The sequence below is a fragment of the Chiloscyllium punctatum genome, chromosome 28, assembly GCF_047496795.1.
Source record: "Chiloscyllium punctatum isolate Juve2018m chromosome 28, sChiPun1.3, whole genome shotgun sequence".
Taxonomy (NCBI): Eukaryota; Metazoa; Chordata; class Chondrichthyes; order Orectolobiformes; family Hemiscylliidae; genus Chiloscyllium; species Chiloscyllium punctatum.
The window spans coordinates 83,410,875-83,428,206 of NC_092766.1; the positions used below are offsets into that span (position 1 = coordinate 83,410,875).

At 46.2% G+C, this 17,332-nt stretch overlaps 11 non-coding genes across 11 annotated transcripts; all 11 read right to left on the minus strand.

Moving 5' to 3' along the window:
- Positions 1–162: 162 nt before the first annotated feature.
- On the minus strand, positions 163–244 carry trnal-cag (transfer RNA leucine (anticodon CAG)). The gene has a single exon. It is a non-coding gene; the product is annotated as a tRNA-Leu (tRNA).
- Positions 245–1,893: 1,649 nt separating this feature from the next.
- On the minus strand, positions 1,894–1,966 carry trnav-cac (transfer RNA valine (anticodon CAC)). The gene has a single exon. It is a non-coding gene; the product is annotated as a tRNA-Val (tRNA).
- A 1,525-nt stretch (positions 1,967–3,491) lies between these two features.
- Positions 3,492–3,573, minus strand: trnal-cag (transfer RNA leucine (anticodon CAG)). Its single transcript has one exon. It is a non-coding gene; the product is annotated as a tRNA-Leu (tRNA).
- A 1,649-nt stretch (positions 3,574–5,222) lies between these two features.
- trnav-cac (transfer RNA valine (anticodon CAC)) lies at positions 5,223–5,295 on the minus strand. Its single transcript has one exon. It is a non-coding gene; the product is annotated as a tRNA-Val (tRNA).
- Positions 5,296–6,820: 1,525 nt separating this feature from the next.
- trnal-cag (transfer RNA leucine (anticodon CAG)) lies at positions 6,821–6,902 on the minus strand. Its single transcript has one exon. It is a non-coding gene; the product is annotated as a tRNA-Leu (tRNA).
- Positions 6,903–8,551: 1,649 nt separating this feature from the next.
- On the minus strand, positions 8,552–8,624 carry trnav-cac (transfer RNA valine (anticodon CAC)). The gene has a single exon. It is a non-coding gene; the product is annotated as a tRNA-Val (tRNA).
- Positions 8,625–10,149: 1,525 nt separating this feature from the next.
- On the minus strand, positions 10,150–10,231 carry trnal-cag (transfer RNA leucine (anticodon CAG)). Its single transcript has one exon. It is a non-coding gene; the product is annotated as a tRNA-Leu (tRNA).
- A 1,649-nt stretch (positions 10,232–11,880) lies between these two features.
- trnav-cac (transfer RNA valine (anticodon CAC)) lies at positions 11,881–11,953 on the minus strand. Its single transcript has one exon. It is a non-coding gene; the product is annotated as a tRNA-Val (tRNA).
- A 1,525-nt stretch (positions 11,954–13,478) lies between these two features.
- On the minus strand, positions 13,479–13,560 carry trnal-cag (transfer RNA leucine (anticodon CAG)). The gene has a single exon. It is a non-coding gene; the product is annotated as a tRNA-Leu (tRNA).
- Positions 13,561–15,209: 1,649 nt separating this feature from the next.
- Positions 15,210–15,282, minus strand: trnav-cac (transfer RNA valine (anticodon CAC)). The gene has a single exon. It is a non-coding gene; the product is annotated as a tRNA-Val (tRNA).
- Positions 15,283–16,807: 1,525 nt separating this feature from the next.
- On the minus strand, positions 16,808–16,889 carry trnal-cag (transfer RNA leucine (anticodon CAG)). Its single transcript has one exon. It is a non-coding gene; the product is annotated as a tRNA-Leu (tRNA).
- Positions 16,890–17,332: the final 443 nt, after the last annotated feature.

Below are 17,332 nucleotides of genomic sequence, written 5' to 3' on the forward strand. Positions count from 1 at the left end.
CATGACAGACAGAGACACTTTGAAATATTCGGCACTATCCCACACCACAGTTAATTCCCCGGGAAGCAAAGCCATTTTACTTTTGTTTTCAACATCAATACAGTGGGGACAGAAACAGCATTTTAACAAAAAAGCTGCAGCGTTGGAGTTGATCTGCAGAAATGGCAGTGGTGGGATTCGAACCCACGCCCCTTTCGAGACTGGAACCTGGATCCAGCGCCTTAGACCGCTCGGCCACACTACCAGCCGGCCGCGCGCACCATTTTCTTGCGTTTCCAACTGTGCTCTCCTGCATAACAACAGATGCCAAGTCACATGAAAATGGTTCCATGATCCCTCTCCGACTCGTACAGCTGCTGGGATGTGCCCGTCTACAATATCAATTTCGCAGCAGATAATGAGAGCCCATCAATCCAGACAAAAATCAATGGTAAGCTGAGTCTATCTTCTCAGACTCCTTTCAGCTCCAAATGTATCTGTGAGAATATATGTTCGGTTATGATTTGGTCAAATAACCACGAGCTGCTTGACATTACTGCAATTTCGATTCTTGCTTTGCTAAATGATTTCACCCATTGCTTGAAACAGGGCAAGTTTCACGTTTACGCGGAACATGAAGCACACCGGACTACAGGGAAAATGCACAAAGCCGTGTTCCACATCATACCGTGCAGCGTAATTTCAGTCACTGTGTCTGTTTTGCAGAAAAAGAGTCCCAAACAATGTACTCCACCCTAAAACCGGAGGTCGCATTCCTATTCGAGAACGACAGATCACATTGTGAGCATGCTCTGACCTCGGAGCCAGTTCGAGATGCCACTTTCCTTGCCTTTTACCCTAACCGTGCAATTTGCTGCAGAGATGTTCACTCCTGGACATCAGCCACATGGATAGCAACTGAGTTGGAAACCTGTGTGGGAATCGACGAGAAGCGACTCAATAAATTTTGCTCAATTCCATGGTGCTTATTAGAAATGCATTTTCTGTTCACCTCAATCTAAAAGGCAGTTTCTCAACATAGTAACAAAGTCAAAAGGTAATTACCTCACCCCACCCCCACTCCGGAAGAGGTGCTAACTGCCCTTGATTGCTTTTTGTTCTCGATGTGAAGAGCTCTCACGCCTCTGAGTCACCTTCACGTGTCTGGTTGCTGAGTGAGTCACAAAGAAGGAGTTTCTCCAGAGCTGCAACTGCCTGACTTCCCCACTCGACTTCGCCGTTTACATTTTCCTGCTCCTCAGTGATTTCAAGAAAACCAAATGGATGCGATGTCATTCTGTAACCTCTCTGTCGATTCCTCCGTTTCAGTTCCAACGTGGCTTAGGTCTCGGGGCGCACCTTAATACTAGCGACACCATGAAAGCACAGGTCCAGAGGTTCCTCTGAGAGTGTAATTTCTTTCATTGCTGTTGCTGATTGAAAGAGCCACTCAAGTGCGAACTGCTCCAAAACATGATTCAGGACCTCTGGTGCCAATTCTCGTACGTTGAATAACGACAGACAGCTTCCAAACGAGGCCTTTCAGAGACGCCTTTGGGGTACATTTAACAGACAGACAAGTTCAGGAATCCGTGGTGCACTGTGACACCAGCGCATCAGCTTCTTCCCTGTCTTTGAACCGAGCCGCCTGCGCAAGGAATGCAAATGCGGTACTGCTTTTCGTAGAAGAATCAGAAGGGGGTAACTACACTCTCAAACAGAATTGCATATGATCAGAACCAGTTTGGATAAAAACTTTACAATTCTTTGCACAGTCATTAAATGGAATTGCATTACATTTCACTACGCGAGCAGATTTGTTCAAGCAACTTCGAAGGCAGGTTTGCAGATGGGAAAGCAAGCAAGAAAGCACCGTTCTTGTCCATGTAAAAGGCTGCCGATGAAGAACAAAGCAGTTTCTGCCCAGTTTCGAACTGGGGACCTTTCGCGTGTGAGGCGAACGTGATGACCACTACACTACAGAAACAAGCCGCAGCCGCCCATCCGGCAGCTCAGGGGCATCCAGCACTGAAAGTTGAAGCCATTCTTCGTTTCACCTTTCTGTTTCCAATAGCTCGTTGTTGTCCAGCGTAATTGACATCTTCAAAACATAAAAAAGAGACACGTGAAATTGATGATAAAATATAGACAAGGATGTGGTCAATGTTTGGACCGTAGGGCGAGGTCGACTAGGCTGGGACGACTTTCCCTGCAGCGTAACGACTGCGACATGATCTAATGGAAGGGTTGGAAACTGAGTATTTACGTGTTTTACCCAAGTTGGGGTGAGTTGAAAACTCGAGAGCATAGGTTTAAGGTGAGTGGGCTGAAATTGACAAAGGACCTGAGGCACATTTCCCACACAGAAGGTTGTGCGTGTATGGAATGAGCTCCCAGAGGAAGCGGAGGAGGCTCTGAAAATTGCATGAGTTTCTGGATAGGATGGGTTGAGAGGGTTTGGGGCCAAATACTGGGGAACCGGACTTGTTTATATTTGGCTATGTGCTGAGCATGGACGAGATACACCGAAGTATCTGTTTCCACGCGGTGTCCCCCAAAAACGTTGTGTTGCTTACACCTGCTTTAAAGGATTACTTTTTAGCGGAGCTTGCCGTCGCAGTCTGTGGCACAATCCTTTACTGTGTTCGATGCTCACGGGAAAGGTAGTATTGCGAAACACTGCAGAAAGGAACGACTTCCTTACTTTTGCTCCGACTGACCATACTCTGTGAAATTTTCCCAGATCCTCAGTTAAGGACTTTTGCAGCTGGAAGTTTCCTCAGAAACGCTGTTAACTCGTAAAGTATTGAGCGAATCGCAAAACAGAAAGCATTTAACACGGAACACAAACAAAGCTGGCATACCTAATGCATTTTCAGACACAGAGGTGCATGAATGCTAAATGTGAGACAGTCCGAGGGCATGATTTATAAAGTAATCTCACAACTAACAACAGGACAATTCCAAACTACTCTTTCACACATACTGCAGCCTTAGGGAACCACCACTTCCCAGACAATACTGAAAAGAGAGAAAGAAAGAACCTAATAAGAATGGGCCATAAAAAGTGAATTTCACCAATCACAGTCTCGATTAGATTACCTTTCCCTTCCGATGTCTCCAGGACGGAAACGAAGGAAATGGGAGAAATTCAACAACATATCACATCGAAATTCGTTGGAACGATTTTCCCATTGGCCGAAAAACCAAATAACGACGAGTCGAGTCACCCCAGGACTTTGTTTCACAACAGCGATGAAATACCGGTCTCCATTCGGTTCCAGTACAAGCTCAACTTGCCTGGAACAGCACAGCTGCTTGCGATTTTCTGCGCGGGAGGCGAACACGATCATGACAGACAGAGACACTTTGAAATATTCGGCACTATCCCACACCACAGTTAATTCCCCGGGAAGCAAAGCCATTTTACTTTTGTTTTCAACATCAATACAGTGGGGACAGAAACAGCATTTTAACAAAAAAGCTGCAGCGTTGGAGTTGATCTGCAGAAATGGCAGTGGTGGGATTCGAACCCACGCCCCTTTCGAGACTGGAACCTGGATCCAGCGCCTTAGACCGCTCGGCCACACTACCAGCCGGCCGCGCGCACCATTTTCTTGCGTTTCCAACTGTGCTCTCCTGCATAACAACAGATGCCAAGTCACATGAAAATGGTTCCATGATCCCTCTCCGACTCGCACAGCTGCTGGGATGTGCCCGTCTACAATATCAATTTCGCAGCAGATAATGAGAGCCCATCAATCCAGACAAAAATCAATGGTAAGCTGAGTCTATCTTCTCAGACTCCTTTCAGCTCCAAATGTATCTGTGAGAATATATGTTCGGTTATGATTTGGTCAAATAACCACGAGCTGCTTGACATTACTGCAATTTCGATTCTTGCTTTGCTAAATGATTTCACCCATTGCTTGAAACAGGGCAAGTTTCACGTTTACGCGGAACATGAAGCACACCGGACTACAGGGAAAATGCACAAAGCCGTGTTCCACATCATACCGTGCAGCGTAATTTCAGTCACTGTGTCTGTTTTGCAGAAAAAGAGTCCCAAACAATGTACTCCACCCTAAAACCGGAGGTCGCATTCCTATTCGAGAACGACAGATCACATTGTGAGCATGCTCTGACCTCGGAGCCAGTTCGAGATGCCACTTTCCTTGCCTTTTACCCTAACCGTGCAATTTGCTGCAGAGATGTTCACTCCTGGACATCAGCCACATGGATAGCAACTGAGTTGGAAACCTGTGTGGGAATCGACGAGAAGCGACTCAATAAATTTTGCTCAATTCCATGGTGCTTATTAGAAATGCATTTTCTGTTCACCTCAATCTAAAAGGCAGTTTCTCAACATAGTAACAAAGTCAAAAGGTAATTACCTCACCCCACCCCCACTCCGGAAGAGGTGCTAACTGCCCTTGATTGCTTTTTGTTCTCGATGTGAAGAGCTCTCACGCCTCTGAGTCACCTTCACGTGTCTGGTTGCTGAGTGAGTCACAAAGAAGGAGTTTCTCCAGAGCTGCAACTGCCTGACTTCCCCACTCGACTTCGCCGTTTACATTTTCCTGCTCCTCAGTGATTTCAAGAAAACCAAATGGATGCGATGTCATTCTGTAACCTCTCTGTCGATTCCTCCGTTTCAGTTCCAACGTGGCTTAGGTCTCGGGGCGCACCTTAATACTAGCGACACCATGAAAGCACAGGTCCAGAGGTTCCTCTGAGAGTGTAATTTCTTTCATTGCTGTTGCTGATTGAAAGAGCCACTCAAGTGCGAACTGCTCCAAAACATGATTCAGGACCTCTGGTGCCAATTCTCGTACGTTGAATAACGACAGACAGCTTCCAAACGAGGCCTTTCAGAGACGCCTTTGGGGTACATTTAACAGACAGACAAGTTCAGGAATCCGTGGTGCACTGTGACACCAGCGCATCAGCTTCTTCCCTGTCTTTGAACCGAGCCGCCTGCGCAAGGAATGCAAATGCGGTACTGCTTTTCGTAGAAGAATCAGAAGGGGGTAACTACACTCTCAAACAGAATTGCATATGATCAGAACCAGTTTGGATAAAAACTTTACAATTCTTTGCACAGTCATTAAATGGAATTGCATTACATTTCACTACGCGAGCAGATTTGTTCAAGCAACTTCGAAGGCAGGTTTGCAGATGGGAAAGCAAGCAAGAAAGCACCGTTCTTGTCCATGTAAAAGGCTGCCGATGAAGAACAAAGCAGTTTCTGCCCAGTTTCGAACTGGGGACCTTTCGCGTGTGAGGCGAACGTGATGACCACTACACTACAGAAACAAGCCGCAGCCGCCCATCCGGCAGCTCAGGGGCATCCAGCACTGAAAGATGAAGCCATTCTTCGTTTCACCTTTCTGTTTCCAATAGCTCGTTGTTGTCCAGCGTAATTGACATCTTCAAAACATAAAAAAAAGACACGTGAAATTGATGATAAAATATAGACAAGGATGTGGTCAATGTTTGGACCGTAGGGCGAGGTCGACTAGGCTGGGACGACTTTCCCTGCAGCGTAACGACTGCGACATGATCTAATGGAAGGGTTGGAAACTGAGTATTTACGTGTTTTACCCAAGTTGGGGTGAGTTGAAAACTCGAGAGCATAGGTTTAAGGTGAGTGGGCTGAAATTGACAAAGGACCTGAGGCACATTTCCCACACAGAAGGTTGTGCGTGTATGGAATGAGCTCCCAGAGGAAGCGGAGGAGGCTCTGAAAATTGCATGAGTTTCTGGATAGGATGGGTTGAGAGGGTTTGGGGCCAAATACTGGGGAACCGGACTTGTTTATATTTGGCTATGTGCTGAGCATGGAGGAGATACACCGAAGTATCTGTTTCCACGCGGTGTCCCCCAAAAACGTTGTGTTGCTTACACCTGCTTTAAAGGATTACTTTTTAGCGGAGCTTGCCGTCGCAGTCTGTGGCACAATCCTTTACTGTGTTCGATGCTCACGGGAAAGGTAGTATTGCGAAACACTGCAGAAAGGAACGACTTCCTTACTTTTGCTCCGACTGACCATACTCTGTGAAATTTTCCCAGATCCTCAGTTAAGGACTTTTGCAGCTGGAAGTTTCCTCAGAAACGCTGTTAACTCGTAAAGTATTGAGCGAATCGCAAAACAGAAAGCATTTAACACGGAACACAAACAAAGCTGGCATACCTAATGCATTTTCAGACACAGAGGTGCATGAATGCTAAATGTGAGACAGTCCGAGGGCATGATTTATAAAGTAATCTCACAACTAACAACAGGACAATTCCAAACTACTCTTTCACACATACTGCAGCCTTAGGGAACCACCACTTCCCAGACAATACTGAAAAGAGAGAAAGAAAGAACCTAATAAGAATGGGCCATAAAAAGTGAATTTCACCAATCACAGTCTCGATTAGATTACCTTTCCCTTCCGATGTCTCCAGGACGGAAACGAAGGAAATGGGAGAAATTCAACAACATATCACATCGAAATTCGTTGGAACGATTTTCCCATTGGCCGAAAAACCAAATAACGACGAGTCGAGTCACCCCAGGACTTTGTTTCACAACAGCGATGAAATACCGGTCTCCATTCGGTTCCAGTACAAGCTCAACTTGCCTGGAACAGCACAGCTGCTTGCGATTTTCTGCGCGGGAGGCGAACACGATCATGACAGACAGAGACACTTTGAAATATTCGGCACTATCCCACACCACAGTTAATTCCCCGGGAAGCAAAGCCATTTTACTTTTGTTTTCAACATCAATACAGTGGGGACAGAAACAGCATTTTAACAAAAAAGCTGCAGCGTTGGAGTTGATCTGCAGAAATGGCAGTGGTGGGATTCGAACCCACGCCCCTTTCGAGACTGGAACCTGGATCCAGCGCCTTAGACCGCTCGGCCACACTACCAGCCGGCCGCGCGCACCATTTTCTTGCGTTTCCAACTGTGCTCTCCTGCATAACAACAGATGCCAAGTCACATGAAAATGGTTCCATGATCCCTCTCCGACTCGCACAGCTGCTGGGATGTGCCCGTCTACAATATCAATTTCGCAGCAGATAATGAGAGCCCATCAATCCAGACAAAAATCAATGGTAAGCTGAGTCTATCTTCTCAGACTCCTTTCAGCTCCAAATGTATCTGTGAGAATATATGTTCGGTTATGATTTGGTCAAATAACCACGAGCTGCTTGACATTACTGCAATTTCGATTCTTGCTTTGCTAAATGATTTCACCCATTGCTTGAAACAGGGCAAGTTTCACGTTTACGCGGAACATGAAGCACACCGGACTACAGGGAAAATGCACAAAGCCGTGTTCCACATCATACCGTGCAGCGTAATTTCAGTCACTGTGTCTGTTTTGCAGAAAAAGAGTCCCAAACAATGTACTCCACCCTAAAACCGGAGGTCGCATTCCTATTCGAGAACGACAGATCACATTGTGAGCATGCTCTGACCTCGGAGCCAGTTCGAGATGCCACTTTCCTTGCCTTTTACCCTAACCGTGCAATTTGCTGCAGAGATGTTCACTCCTGGACATCAGCCACATGGATAGCAACTGAGTTGGAAACCTGTGTGGGAATCGACGAGAAGCGACTCAATAAATTTTGCTCAATTCCATGGTGCTTATTAGAAATGCATTTTCTGTTCACCTCAATCTAAAAGGCAGTTTCTCAACATAGTAACAAAGTCAAAAGGTAATTACCTCACCCCACCCCCACTCCGGAAGAGGTGCTAACTGCCCTTGATTGCTTTTTGTTCTCGATGTGAAGAGCTCTCACGCCTCTGAGTCACCTTCACGTGTCTGGTTGCTGAGTGAGTCACAAAGAAGGAGTTTCTCCAGAGCTGCAACTGCCTGACTTCCCCACTCGACTTCGCCGTTTACATTTTCCTGCTCCTCAGTGATTTCAAGAAAACCAAATGGATGCGATGTCATTCTGTAACCTCTCTGTCGATTCCTCCGTTTCAGTTCCAACGTGGCTTAGGTCTCGGGGCGCACCTTAATACTAGCGACACCATGAAAGCACAGGTCCAGAGGTTCCTCTGAGAGTGTAATTTCTTTCATTGCTGTTGCTGATTGAAAGAGCCACTCAAGTGCGAACTGCTCCAAAACATGATTCAGGACCTCTGGTGCCAATTCTCGTACGTTGAATAACGACAGACAGCTTCCAAACGAGGCCTTTCAGAGACGCCTTTGGGGTACATTTAACAGACAGACAAGTTCAGGAATCCGTGGTGCACTGTGACACCAGCGCATCAGCTTCTTCCCTGTCTTTGAACCGAGCCGCCTGCGCAAGGAATGCAAATGCGGTACTGCTTTTCGTAGAAGAATCAGAAGGGGGTAACTACACTCTCAAACAGAATTGCATATGATCAGAACCAGTTTGGATAAAAACTTTACAATTCTTTGCACAGTCATTAAATGGAATTGCATTACATTTCACTACGCGAGCAGATTTGTTCAAGCAACTTCGAAGGCAGGTTTGCAGATGGGAAAGCAAGCAAGAAAGCACCGTTCTTGTCCATGTAAAAGGCTGCCGATGAAGAACAAAGCAGTTTCTGCCCAGTTTCGAACTGGGGACCTTTCGCGTGTGAGGCGAACGTGATGACCACTACACTACAGAAACAAGCCGCAGCCGCCCATCCGGCAGCTCAGGGGCATCCAGCACTGAAGGTTGAAGCCATTCTTCGTTTCACCTTTCTGTTTCCAATAGCTCGTTGTTGTCCAGCGTAATTGACATCTTCAAAACATAAAAAAAAGACACGTGAAATTGATGATAAAATATAGACAAGGATGTGGTCAATGTTTGGACCGTAGGGCGAGGTCGACTAGGCTGGGACGACTTTCCCTGCAGCGTAACGACTGCGACATGATCTAATGGAAGGGTTGGAAACTGAGTATTTACGTGTTTTACCCAAGTTGGGGTGAGTTGAAAACTCGAGAGCATAGGTTTAAGGTGAGTGGGCTGAAATTGACAAAGGACCTGAGGCACATTTCCCACACAGAAGGTTGTGCGTGTATGGAATGAGCTCCCAGAGGAAGCGGAGGAGGCTCTGAAAATTGCATGAGTTTCTGGATAGGATGGGTTGAGAGGGTTTGGGGCCAAATACTGGGGAACCGGACTTGTTTATATTTGGCTATGTGCTGAGCATGGAGGAGATACACCGAAGTATCTGTTTCCACGCGGTGTCCCCCAAAAACGTTGTGTTGCTTACACCTGCTTTAAAGGATTACTTTTTAGCGGAGCTTGCCGTCGCAGTCTGTGGCACAATCCTTTACTGTGTTCGATGCTCACGGGAAAGGTAGTATTGCGAAACACTGCAGAAAGGAACGACTTCCTTACTTTTGCTCCGACTGACCATACTCTGTGAAATTTTCCCAGATCCTCAGTTAAGGACTTTTGCAGCTGGAAGTTTCCTCAGAAACGCTGTTAACTCGTAAAGTATTGAGCGAATCGCAAAACAGAAAGCATTTAACACGGAACACAAACAAAGCTGGCATACCTAATGCATTTTCAGACACAGAGGTGCATGAATGCTAAATGTGAGACAGTCCGAGGGCATGATTTATAAAGTAATCTCACAACTAACAACAGGACAATTCCAAACTACTCTTTCACACATACTGCAGCCTTAGGGAACCACCACTTCCCAGACAATACTGAAAAGAGAGAAAGAAAGAACCTAATAAGAATGGGCCATAAAAAGTGAATTTCACCAATCACAGTCTCGATTAGATTACCTTTCCCTTCCGATGTCTCCAGGACGGAAACGAAGGAAATGGGAGAAATTCAACAACATATCACATCGAAATTCGTTGGAACGATTTTCCCATTGGCCGAAAAACCAAATAACGACGAGTCGAGTCACCCCAGGACTTTGTTTCACAACAGGGATGAAATACCGGTCTCCATTCGGTTCCAGTACAAGCTCAACTTGCCTGGAACAGCACAGCTGCTTGCGATTTTCTGCGCGGGAGGCGAACACGATCAGGACAGACAGAGACACTTTGAAATATTCGGCACTATCCCACACCACAGTTAATTCCCCGGGAAGCAAAGCCATTTTACTTTTGTTTTCAACATCAATACAGTGGGGACAGAAACAGCATTTTAACAAAAAAGCTGCAGCGTTGGAGTTGATCTGCAGAAATGGCAGTGGTGGGATTCGAACCCACGCCCCTTTCGAGACTGGAACCTGGATCCAGCGCCTTAGACCGCTCGGCCACACTACCAGCCGGCCGCGCGCACCATTTTCTTGCGTTTCCAACTGTGCTCTCCTGCATAACAACAGATGCCAAGTCACATGAAAATGGTTCCATGATCCCTCTCCGACTCGCACAGCTGCTGGGATGTGCCCGTCTACAATATCAATTTCGCAGCAGATAATGAGAGCCCATCAATCCAGACAAAAATCAATGGTAAGCTGAGTCTATCTTCTCAGACTCCTTTCAGCTCCAAATGTATCTGTGAGAATATATGTTCGGTTATGATTTGGTCAAATAACCACGAGCTGCTTGACATTACTGCAATTTCGATTCTTGCTTTGCTAAATGATTTCACCCATTGCTTGAAACAGGGCAAGTTTCACGTTTACGCGGAACATGAAGCACACCGGACTACAGGGAAAATGCACAAAGCCGTGTTCCACATCATACCGTGCAGCGTAATTTCAGTCACTGTGTCTGTTTTGCAGAAAAAGAGTCCCAAACAATGTACTCCACCCTAAAACCGGAGGTCGCATTCCTATTCGAGAACGACAGATCACATTGTGAGCATGCTCTGACCTCGGAGCCAGTTCGAGATGCCACTTTCCTTGCCTTTTACCCTAACCGTGCAATTTGCTGCAGAGATGTTCACTCCTGGACATCAGCCACATGGATAGCAACTGAGTTGGAAACCTGTGTGGGAATCGACGAGAAGCGACTCAATAAATTTTGCTCAATTCCATGGTGCTTATTAGAAATGCATTTTCTGTTCACCTCAATCTAAAAGGCAGTTTCTCAACATAGTAACAAAGTCAAAAGGTAATTACCTCACCCCACCCCCACTCCGGAAGAGGTGCTAACTGCCCTTGATTGCTTTTTGTTCTCGATGTGAAGAGCTCTCACGCCTCTGAGTCACCTTCACGTGTCTGGTTGCTGAGTGAGTCACAAAGAAGGAGTTTCTCCAGAGCTGCAACTGCCTGACTTCCCCACTCGACTTCGCCGTTTACATTTTCCTGCTCCTCAGTGATTTCAAGAAAACCAAATGGATGCGATGTCATTCTGTAACCTCTCTGTCGATTCCTCCGTTTCAGTTCCAACGTGGCTTAGGTCTCGGGGCGCACCTTAATACTAGCGACACCATGAAAGCACAGGTCCAGAGGTTCCTCTGAGAGTGTAATTTCTTTCATTGCTGTTGCTGATTGAAAGAGCCACTCAAGTGCGAACTGCTCCAAAACATGATTCAGGACCTCTGGTGCCAATTCTCGTACGTTGAATAACGACAGACAGCTTCCAAACGAGGCCTTTCAGAGACGCCTTTGGGGTACATTTAACAGACAGACAAGTTCAGGAATCCGTGGTGCACTGTGACACCAGCGCATCAGCTTCTTCCCTGTCTTTGAACCGAGCCGCCTGCGCAAGGAATGCAAATGCGGTAGTGCTTTTCATAGAAGAATCAGAAGGGGGTAACTACACTCTCAAACAGAATTGCATATGATCAGAACCAGTTTGGATAAAAACTTTACAATTCTTTGCACAGTCATTAAATGGAATTGCATTACATTTCACTACGCGAGCAGATTTGTTCAAGCAACTTCGAAGGCAGGTTTGCAGATGGGAAAGCAAGCAAGAAAGCACCGTTCTTGTCCATGTAAAAGGCTGCCGATGAAGAACAAAGCAGTTTCTGCCCAGTTTCGAACTGGGGACCTTTCGCGTGTGAGGCGAACGTGATGACCACTACACTACAGAAACAAGCCGCAGCCGCCCATCCGGCAGCTCAGGGGCATCCAGCACTGAAAGTTGAAGCCATTCTTCGTTTCACCTTTCTGTTTCCAATAGCTCGTTGTTGTCCAGCGTAATTGACATCTTCAAAACATAAAAAAAAGACACGTGAAATTGATGATAAAATATAGACAAGGATGTGGTCAATGTTTGGACCGTAGGGCGAGGTCGACTAGGCTGGGACGACTTTCCCTGCAGCGTAACGACTGCGACATGATCTAATGGAAGGGTTGGAAACTGAGTATTTACGTGTTTTACCCAAGTTGGGGTGAGTTGAAAACTCGAGAGCATAGGTTTAAGGTGAGTGGGCTGAAATTGACAAAGGACCTGAGGCACATTTCCCACACAGAAGGTTGTGCGTGTATGGAATGAGCTCCCAGAGGAAGCGGAGGAGGCTCTGAAAATTGCATGAGTTTCTGGATAGGATGGGTTGAGAGGGTTTGGGGCCAAATACTGGGGAACCGGACTTGTTTATATTTGGCTATGTGCTGAGCATGGAGGAGATACACCGAAGTATCTGTTTCCACGCGGTGTCCCCCAAAAACGTTGTGTTGCTTACACCTGCTTTAAAGGATTACTTTTTAGCGGAGCTTGCCGTCGCAGTCTGTGGCACAATCCTTTACTGTGTTCGATGCTCACGGGAAAGGTAGTATTGCGAAACACTGCAGAAAGGAACGACTTCCTTACTTTTGCTCCGACTGACCATACTCTGTGAAATTTTCCCAGATCCTCAGTTAAGGACTTTTGCAGCTGGAAGTTTCCTCAGAAACGCTGTTAACTCGTAAAGTATTGAGCGAATCGCAAAACAGAAAGCATTTAACACGGAACACAAACAAAGCTGGCATACCTAATGCATTTTCAGACACAGAGGTGCATGAATGCTAAATGTGAGACAGTCCGAGGGCATGATTTATAAAGTAATCTCACAACTAACAACAGGACAATTCCAAACTACTCTTTCACACATACTGCAGCCTTAGGGAACCACCACTTCCCAGACAATACTGAAAAGAGAGAAAGAAAGAACCTAATAAGAATGGGCCATAAAAAGTGAATTTCACCAATCACAGTCTCGATTAGATTACCTTTCCCTTCCGATGTCTCCAGGACGGAAACGAAGGAAATGGGAGAAATTCAACAACATATCACATCGAAATTCGTTGGAACGATTTTCCCATTGGCCGAAAAACCAAATAACGACGAGTCGAGTCACCCCAGGACTTTGTTTCACAACAGCGATGAAATACCGGTCTCCATTCGGTTCCAGTACAAGCTCAACTTGCCTGGAACAGCACAGCTGCTTGCGATTTTCTGCGCGGGAGGCGAACACGATCAGGACAGACAGAGACACTTTGAAATATTCGGCACTATCCCACACCACAGTTAATTCCCCGGGAAGCAAAGCCATTTTACTTTTGTTTTCAACATCAATACAGTGGGGACAGAAACAGCATTTTAACAAAAAAGCTGCAGCGTTGGAGTTGATCTGCAGAAATGGCAGTGGTGGGATTCGAACCCACGCCCCTTTCGAGACTGGAACCTGGATCCAGCGCCTTAGACCGCTCGGCCACACTACCAGCCGGCCGCGCGCACCATTTTCTTGCGTTTCCAACTGTGCTCTCCTGCATAACAACAGATGCCAAGTCACATGAAAATGGTTCCATGATCCCTCTCCGACTCGCACAGCTGCTGGGATGTGCCCGTCTACAATATCAATTTCGCAGCAGATAATGAGAGCCCATCAATCCAGACAAAAATCAATGGTAAGCTGAGTCTATCTTCTCAGACTCCTTTCAGCTCCAAATGTATCTGTGAGAATATATGTTCGGTTATGATTTGGTCAAATAACCACGAGCTGCTTGACATTACTGCAATTTCGATTCTTGCTTTGCTAAATGATTTCACCCATTGCTTGAAACAGGGCAAGTTTCACGTTTACGCGGAACATGAAGCACACCGGACTACAGGGAAAATGCACAAAGCCGTGTTCCACATCATACCGTGCAGCGTAATTTCAGTCACTGTGTCTGTTTTGCAGAAAAAGAGTCCCAAACAATGTACTCCACCCTAAAACCGGAGGTCGCATTCCTATTCGAGAACGACAGATCACATTGTGAGCATGCTCTGACCTCGGAGCCAGTTCGAGATGCCACTTTCCTTGCCTTTTACCCTAACCGTGCAATTTGCTGCAGAGATGTTCACTCCTGGACATCAGCCACATGGATAGCAACTGAGTTGGAAACCTGTGTGGGAATCGACGAGAAGCGACTCAATAAATTTTGCTCAATTCCATGGTGCTTATTAGAAATGCATTTTCTGTTCACCTCAATCTAAAAGGCAGTTTCTCAACATAGTAACAAAGTCAAAAGGTAATTACCTCACCCCACCCCCACTCCGGAAGAGGTGCTAACTGCCCTTGATTGCTTTTTGTTCTCGATGTGAAGAGCTCTCACGCCTCTGAGTCACCTTCACGTGTCTGGTTGCTGAGTGAGTCACAAAGAAGGAGTTTCTCCAGAGCTGCAACTGCCTGACTTCCCCACTCGACTTCGCCGTTTACATTTTCCTGCTCCTCAGTGATTTCAAGAAAACCAAATGGATGCGATGTCATTCTGTAACCTCTCTGTCGATTCCTCCGTTTCAGTTCCAACGTGGCTTAGGTCTCGGGGCGCACCTTAATACTAGCGACACCATGAAAGCACAGGTCCAGAGGTTCCTCTGAGAGTGTAATTTCTTTCATTGCTGTTGCTGATTGAAAGAGCCACTCAAGTGCGAACTGCTCCAAAACATGATTCAGGACCTCTGGTGCCAATTCTCGTACGTTGAATAACGACAGACAGCTTCCAAACGAGGCCTTTCAGAGACGCCTTTGGGGTACATTTAACAGACAGACAAGTTCAGGAATCCGTGGTGCACTGTGACACCAGCGCATCAGCTTCTTCCCTGTCTTTGAACCGAGCCGCCTGCGCAAGGAATGCAAATGCGGTACTGCTTTTCGTAGAAGAATCAGAAGGGGGTAACTACACTCTCAAACAGAATTGCATATGATCAGAACCAGTTTGGATAAAAACTTTACAATTCTTTGCACAGTCATTAAATGGAATTGCATTACATTTCACTACGCGAGCAGATTTGTTCAAGCAACTTCGAAGGCAGGTTTGCAGATGGGAAAGCAAGCAAGAAAGCACCGTTCTTGTCCATGTAAAAGGCTGCCGATGAAGAACAAAGCAGTTTCTGCCCAGTTTCGAACTGGGGACCTTTCGCGTGTGAGGCGAACGTGATGACCACTACACTACAGAAACAAGCCGCAGCCGCCCATCCGGCAGCTCAGGGGCATCCAGCACTGAAGGTTGAAGCCATTCTTCGTTTCACCTTTCTGTTTCCAATAGCTCGTTGTTGTCCAGCGTAATTGACATCTTCAAAACATAAAAAAAAGACACGTGAAATTGATGATAAAATATAGACAAGGATGTGGTCAATGTTTGGACCGTAGGGCGAGGTCGACTAGGCTGGGACGACTTTCCCTGCAGCGTAACGACTGCGACATGATCTAATGGAAGGGTTGGAAACTGAGTATTTACGTGTTTTACCCAAGTTGGGGTGAGTTGAAAACTCGAGAGCATAGGTTTAAGGTGAGTGGGCTGAAATTGACAAAGGACCTGAGGCACATTTCCCACACAGAAGGTTGTGCGTGTATGGAATGAGCTCCCAGAGGAAGCGGAGGAGGCTCTGAAAATTGCATGAGTTTCTGGATAGGATGGGTTGAGAGGGTTTGGGGCCAAATACTGGGGAACCGGACTTGTTTATATTTGGCTATGTGCTGAGCATGGAGGAGATACACCGAAGTATCTGTTTCCACGCGGTGTCCCCCAAAAACGTTGTGTTGCTTACACCTGCTTTAAAGGATTACTTTTTAGCGGAGCTTGCCGTCGCAGTCTGTGGCACAATCCTTTACTGTGTTCGATGCTCACGGGAAAGGTAGTATTGCGAAACACTGCAGAAAGGAACGACTTCCTTACTTTTGCTCCGACTGACCATACTCTGTGAAATTTTCCCAGATCCTCAGTTAAGGACTTTTGCAGCTGGAAGTTTCCTCAGAAACGCTGTTAACTCGTAAAGTATTGAGCGAATCGCAAAACAGAAAGCATTTAACACGGAACACAAACAAAGCTGGCATACCTAATGCATTTTCAGACACAGAGGTGCATGAATGCTAAATGTGAGACAGTCCGAGGGCATGATTTATAAAGTAATCTCACAACTAACAACAGGACAATTCCAAACTACTCTTTCACACATACTGCAGCCTTAGGGAACCACCACTTCCCAGACAATACTGAAAAGAGAGAAAGAAAGAACCTAATAAGAATGGGCCATAAAAAGTGAATTTCACCAATCACAGTCTCGATTAGATTACCTTTCCCTTCCGATGTCTCCAGGACGGAAACGAAGGAAATGGGAGAAATTCAACAACATATCACATCGAAATTCGTTGGAACGATTTTCCCATTGGCCGAAAAACCAAATAACGACGAGTCGAGTCACCCCAGGACTTTGTTTCACAACAGCGATGAAATACCGGTCTCCATTCGGTTCCAGTACAAGCTCAACTTGCCTGGAACAGCACAGCTGCTTGCGATTTTCTGCGCGGGAGGCGAACACGATCATGACAGACAGAGACACTTTGAAATATTCGGCACTATCCCACACCACAGTTAATTCCCCGGGAAGCAAAGCCATTTTACTTTTGTTTTCAACATCAATACAGTGGGGACAGAAACAGCATTTTAACAAAAAAGCTGCAGCGTTGGAGTTGATCTGCAGAAATGGCAGTGGTGGGATTCGAACCCACGCCCCTTTCGAGACTGGAACCTGGATCCAGCGCCTTAGACCGCTCGGCCACACTACCAGCCGGCCGCGCGCACCATTTTCTTGCGTTTCCAACTGTGCTCTCCTGCATAACAACAGATGCCAAGTCACATGAAAATGGTTCCATGATCCCTCTCCGACTCGCACAGCTGCTGGGATGTGCCCGTCTACAATATCAATTTCGCAGCAGATAATGAGAGCCCATCAATCCAGACAAAAATCAATGGTAAGCTGAGTCTATCTTCTCAGACTCCTTTCAGCTCCAAATGTATCTGTGAGAATATATGTTCGGTTATGATTTGGTCAAATAACCACGAGCTGCTTGACATTACTGCAATTTCGATTCTTGCTTTGCTAAATGATTTCACCCATTGCTTGAAACAGGGCAAGTTTCACGTTTACGCGGAACATGAAGCACACCGGACTACAGGGAAAATGCACAAAGCCGTGTTCCACATCATACCGTGCAGCGTAATTTCAGTC